The 6,017-nt window shown below is 55.7% G+C and overlaps 1 long non-coding RNA gene across 1 annotated transcript; it reads right to left on the minus strand.

The window, feature by feature from the left end:
* Window positions 1-3,745: 3,745 nt before the first annotated feature.
* On the minus strand, window positions 3,746-5,528 carry LOC135405926 (uncharacterized). Its single transcript, XR_010426102.1, has 3 exons — window positions 5,338-5,528; window positions 3,937-5,219; window positions 3,746-3,844 (listed from the first exon to the last, which is right to left on the minus strand). It is a non-coding gene; the product is annotated as an uncharacterized LOC135405926 (long non-coding RNA).
* Window positions 5,529-6,017: the final 489 nt, after the last annotated feature.

Consider the following 6,017-nt stretch of genomic DNA (forward strand, 5'->3'; position numbering starts at 1 on the left):
CCACAGATTTCCTGGAACAAGCCTGATCTTGTGCCCCTCCCCCATCATGTCCAGTTTAGAGCCCTGGAACACTGTGGAACCTCATGGAATCAAGGGGCCACTGGGACACCACAGGGCCTCATGGAACCCAAGGGACCCTGGGACACTGTGGGGGCTCATGGAACCCAAGGGACCCTGGGACACTGTGGGGGCTCATGGAACCCAAGGGACCCTGGGACACTGTCAGGAGCCTCGTGGTGCCCAGGGCTGAGGAATCCCGTGGGTGCAGGTGGCTCAGGGAGCAGCTGCAGTTGGAGCTGTGGGATGAGCTCTGGGTGAGGGGCCTCAGCCCAAAGGCCGTGAGCTGCTGACCCTGGAGCAGCCAAGGGAGAGGACACTTGGAGACAGGGCAGGAGCCCAGGACTCAGCAGGAAGAGCAGTTTGTGTGCTTGGAGTGTGAGGGGATAAAACCACATAGAGGTTTTTGTTGGGGGTCCCTCCTTGAGGCACCAGCTCAGCCTGTTTCTGTGTTTCTTCTCCAGGAATGAAATGTTTTACTGTTTCTAAGACATGAGACTCTGCCATGGGAAACCTGGGTTGGAAGCAGTGAGGAAACCTGGTCTGACTGTGAGAGTGGGGGGTGTGGGGAGTCACAGGGGATCCGTCGGGTCACTGGAGCTGCTGCTGCTGGGAAGGGGCCTGAGTGTCAGCAGTGCCAGTCTGGGCTGGTGGGAGAGTGACTGCCAGGGAGTCCTGGGAATGGGGAGCCTGGGAAGTTCCCTTAAGAGTGTGAGGGGGATCTGGTGTGCAGAGACCCCCAGGAGCCCCCTGAGCTGCTCTGCTCATGGCAAGGATGCAGAGAAGGCAGAGTTACTGAACACCTTTGCCCTGACAAGACCAGCCCTCAGGGATCTCTGGCCCAGGAGACCAGGCTATAGGAATGTTGGAAGGAAGACCTTGCCTTGCTCAAGGAACATTGGGTCAGAGAAAACCTCCAAAAACTCTCCCCCCACAAGTGCGTGGGACACTTGATGACCTCCTGTCACCAAGGGGACCCTGTGACACTGTGGGACCTCGTGGTTATCAGTCTCTTCCAAACGTTGTGTGCAACTACAGAGAGGCAAAACAGTGGAGCCTGAGCGTGTTGATCCAAACTATTCCCATCTCACCTGAAGATGTCCCTGCTAACAGAGGTCCTGTGTGTTCCCTCTGCTCTCTGGGCACTTGCATCCTTTGAGAGCTGCCCATCACTGGGGTAGCCAAGAGCACAGGGCGGGGGATCCCCTGGAGGGGGAGCAGAGACATCTTTCCTAGATCACCTTGCTCAGAGCCCCATCCAAGCTGGCCTTGAATGTTTGCAGGGATGGGGCATCCACCACCTCCCTGGAAACGTATTTCTGTGTTTCAGCATTCTCACTAGAAAATAGTTCTTCTTTATCTCTAGTCTGAACTGTCCTGGGTTATAACACTGAAAGAGGAATTTTCCCTTCCTCTGCTTTCCCTGTAAGAGAAAACAGAGCTCGGAGGGGGGAAGGGAGGTCATTAACATCACAAAAGATGTGGCTGCCCTAGGTTAATTGCCAATTAACCAGGGGCGGGGGCGGTTTCGGGGAGGAGAGTGAGCAGAGGTTGTTTGGGCCAGGAGACGGAGGGACTGCTTTTCGGGCTTTTCTGGAGAAAAGCCTGGGAGCCAGTTGTCTTTCCCCTGGTTCTTTCACCCTGATGAGATCTGACTTCCAGCCCTGCGCTGCCGGTGCCTCGTGACTCTCGCCGGGGCCGGGTACTGTTTTCTTTTCCTGCTCCCTTTTCATCGGAGAGGTCGGTGCTTGCCGGGAGGGAAAGGAGGGGGGGCGGGGAGCCTTGGAGACATTGCCATCTGGGAGCAGTGGGCCCTCTTGGGGGGTGAACTGTTTTTCTCCTCACCCCCTTCCCTTCGTGGAGGACAAAAGGGGCCCCCCTATCTCCCCCTCCCGGGTTTCCCCTGCGGGCCGGGACTGCTCCCCCCAGACCCCTTTTGTTTGCCACGTGGTGACTGCCGGAGCCCGGCAGCGCCCCCTGCCGACCATGACCCGGTACTGCAGGTCCTGCACCTTCCAGCGATCCCACAGCGCCCCCTGCCGACCACGACCAGGCACTGCAGGTCCTGCACCTTCCAGCGACCCAACAACACCCCCTGCACCACGATTAGGACTGTGCTAAAGGACAGAGGAGTATCCATTCAAACTTGTTGTTGTTCTTGTTTCTTGTTACTGTTTTACCAACATACATATATCTTTTAATAAAGGGTTGTTTTTTCTTCTGTTTTTTCCACATTTCCCTCGAGTAAAGCCCCTTAATTTCACATTACAACTGCAGAGAGGGAGGAGTTTGGTCTGCCTCATAACTCATCCTCTTTAGCAAACAGTCCAGTCTCATCAGACTGTGACATGAACTTACCGTTTTTTAGTTTAACTCCCTCACTCCCTGTCTTATTGTGACAGGCCCGACTGAACCCTTTGCCCACATGTCTCTAAGAAGCTGCCTTGAAGTACTGGAAGGCCCCAAGGAGGTCTCCCCACAGGCTTTTCTTCTGCAGGCTGAAGAGCCCCCACTCTCTCAGCCTGTCTCCATGAGAGAGGTGCTGCAGCCCTGGGATGCCCTTGGTGGCCTCCTCTGGAAGTGCCCCAAGAGGTGCGTGTCTTTGCTGTGCTGAGGAGCCCATGGAGCTGCAGGAGATGCCAGGGCTGGCAGGGGAATCCCCCCAAGCCATTGCCATTGCGGGCGGGTGCGTTGCAGACAGCCAGAGGAGCCCAGAGCTGGAGGCAGCACTGCAGGAGGGGTCTCAGCTGAGCGGAGCAGAGGGGCAGAACCCCCCTCCCCTGCTGCCCACGCTGTGGCATGAGCCCAGGACACGGGGGGTTGTGGGCTGTGAGCTCCCATTGCTGGCTCCCATCCTGCTTTTCATCCCCCACTATCCCCATGGCCTTGGATGCAGGGCTGCTCTCCATCCCTTCAGCCCCGAGCCTGGCCCTTGAGATCTGGGGGCATTTGACACCCGCTGGCTCCTTTGATCCCCTTTCCCATCCCTCCCAGAGCACAGGGGAGGTCCAGGTGCTCCAGGGGCTGCCCCGTGTGCCCCTTGCCTGTCCCAGCCCCCAGCAGGGACATTCCATGATGCCCCAACCTGCACTGCTCAGGATGCACATGGAGGGGGTGAAGGGGATCTCGTGTGCAGAGACCCCCAGGAGCCCCCTGAGCCTCTCTGCTCATGGCAGGGCTGCGACCAGAGAGGTACTGGGTGTGCAGGGGCTGGAGAAGGAGGGGACATGGACATGGGAATACAGGCACAGAGATGGGAACACACCCATGGAGATGGGAACACACCCATGGAGATGGGAACACACACATGGAGATGGGAACACACACACATGGAGATGGGAACACACACCCATGGAGATGGGAACACACCCATGGAGATGGGAACACACCCATGGAGATGGGAACACACCCATGGAGATGGGAACACACACATGGAGATGGGAACACACCCATGGAGATGGGAACACACACCCATGGAGATGGGAACACACCCATGGAGATGGGAACACACCCATGGAGATGGGAACACACACATGGAGATGGGAACACACCCATGGAGAAGGGAACACACACATGGAGGTGGGAACACACACATGGAGATGGGAACACACCCATGGAGATGGGAACACACACACACAAGATCAGGCAGAGTAGCTTTGCTGAAGGGATTTATTGATCATACAGGGGAAATGGCCCTGGGCTCTGAGGGAAATCAGGGGGTTCTTCCAGGGATGATCATCTCCTCATGCTGCTGGAGGGGGACAGGGCACGGGTGTCACCACCAGTCCTGAAAGACAGAGCCCCAAATGTCACCCCCAAAGTCCACTGCAACACGAGAGGGGCCTTGTCCTGACCCCTCTCCCTGCAGGCACTGCTCACCTCAGCCATCCAGGGATGCAGCCACATCTCACCAACAGGACCCACCACCTTCTCAACCACAGGGGGCTGGGGACAAAGGCATGGTTAGAGACACACTGGGCTGAACTGGGATGTACTGGAAGCCAAGGGAAAGAAATCGAGTCATTGGAGTGGTGCACTGGGGTATACTGGGGCAGACTGGGATGGCCAGGAGTGTCATGGCCATGTGAGGGGAGGACCCGACTCAGGCAGAACTCCTGGTACCCACCTGAGCCGTCTTCAGGATCCCAACTTCCACTAAATCCACCTGGAGAGAGACCAGGAGCCCTGGCTGGTCACTGGGATGTCCCCGGTGCCAGCGAGGGATGGGGGGACCAAAGTGTCCCCCAGTTCCCAGACTGGATTCCCTCCAGTCCCCCCGGCCCACTCACCTCCCACAGATCATTTTGGGTTCCTGCCAAGAGTGCCTGGGCAAGGAGAGCAAAGGTTTAAGCAGGATTGGCCCCTGTGGGGCTGGGGGAGGGACACGGGTGTCCCCAGCCCCCCCAGCCCAGGGCTGCCCCCGTCTGAGGGGGAAAATCCCTTCTGCTCCCCCCGCTCCCACTGCACCCAGTTTCACCTCCAACCCCTGTGCCTGCAGGGCCCAGGGTGGGGATGGAGACAAGGAGAGCCAGGGGAATTCAGGGCCTGCAGGGAGGGTGGGGGGAGTAGGAGGGGACCCAAAGATGCTGAACTGGGGGGAACTGGGGAGCCCACGGGACTGGGATTGGGGTGTTGAAGGGGCCCTGTGTGGGATGCAGGGGAGGGGAAAGGAATTCAAGTGTAGGGACATGGGGACTGCAAGGGAGAGGCTTGGTGGGGACAGGAGGAGGAGGATGGAGGAGGACAAAAATGAGGGCACTGGGAGATGGTTGGGAGTGGAGAGGGAGGCAAGGAATGGTCTTGGGAGGTACCAGGGCAGTGGCCTGGGTGAAAGGCAAAGGTCTGGAAAGAAAAGCTTTGGGAATGATCAGTGGGAGGATGTTTGGGGACCCTGGGTAGGACACAGAGCAGATCCTGGGGAGGAGATGCCTGAGGGGACCAAAAAGGATGGGATGGGAGGCCCAAGGGGTGGGATTTGGGAGCACCATTAAAAGAAACAGGTGGGGGCCCTCCCAGCAATTGACAGTGGACCTCCCTTGTCAGGGATTGCTGAATGGCTTCCTGCTGTTGCATCTTTCATTTCTTATCCAAAATCACCCAAATAGTTTTCAAACAGTGCCTGCCAATGGAGCTTGAAGGCACTCGTTCCATCAAAGCCATACCTGTAATTCAGAGGCATAAATAGAGAATGTAGATTTGTCTCTTAAGGTGCTCTCTCATTTCTACTAGATGTCAATTAGCATCATGTAAAACATGATCATTAAAATTGAAAACTCTTACCCTTCTATTTCCCTTTGAAAAATAATTCTGCTGTTAAAACACTCCCTTCTGTTTGATTGTTTAAAATCCAAATGAATGTGTGTACTAGTGGACACAGACAGGGCTCCCTCACAGAGAAGCCCATGAAGTATGGGCTGGATGAGCAGACAGCAGGCTGGTTGAAATCTGCTGGCCAGGGTGGTGATCAGGAGTGCAACATCCAGCTGGAGGCCAGGGATCAGCAATTCCTGGTGAACATCTTCATTGATGATCTGGATGATGGGATATAGTGCTCAAGTTTAATGGAGCTGATGAGTTTACATTCCGACTGCAAGGAACATGTTTTCACATCTGAAGCAGGGGATGGGAAACCAGAGACTCGCTGTGAACACCCAATGATTTCCAGAGCCTTTCCAGAGCATTTCATTCAAATCCGGGAATTTTGGATTAAAAAATCACGGTGCTCCTCCATTACTCTGGAAAGGGGACCCTGGTCTGTCGGGAGTGAGGACATTGCTGAATCTGAAAGCTGGAGAAGACAACAAGAAATGTGTGACCCTCCAGAGAATGAAAGCCCTGGATGAAGTTGTCAAGAAGTTCAGACCCAATGCCTTTCCAGTTTTACGGTTGTGTCTTAACATTTCTTGTAGTTTTTCCCTTGTTTGTCCCCTGAAATTGTTTGATGAAAACTCCCCTTGATG

Source organism: Pseudopipra pipra, chromosome W, assembly GCF_036250125.1.
Source record: "Pseudopipra pipra isolate bDixPip1 chromosome W, bDixPip1.hap1, whole genome shotgun sequence".
Taxonomy (NCBI): domain Eukaryota; kingdom Metazoa; phylum Chordata; class Aves; order Passeriformes; family Pipridae; genus Pseudopipra; species Pseudopipra pipra.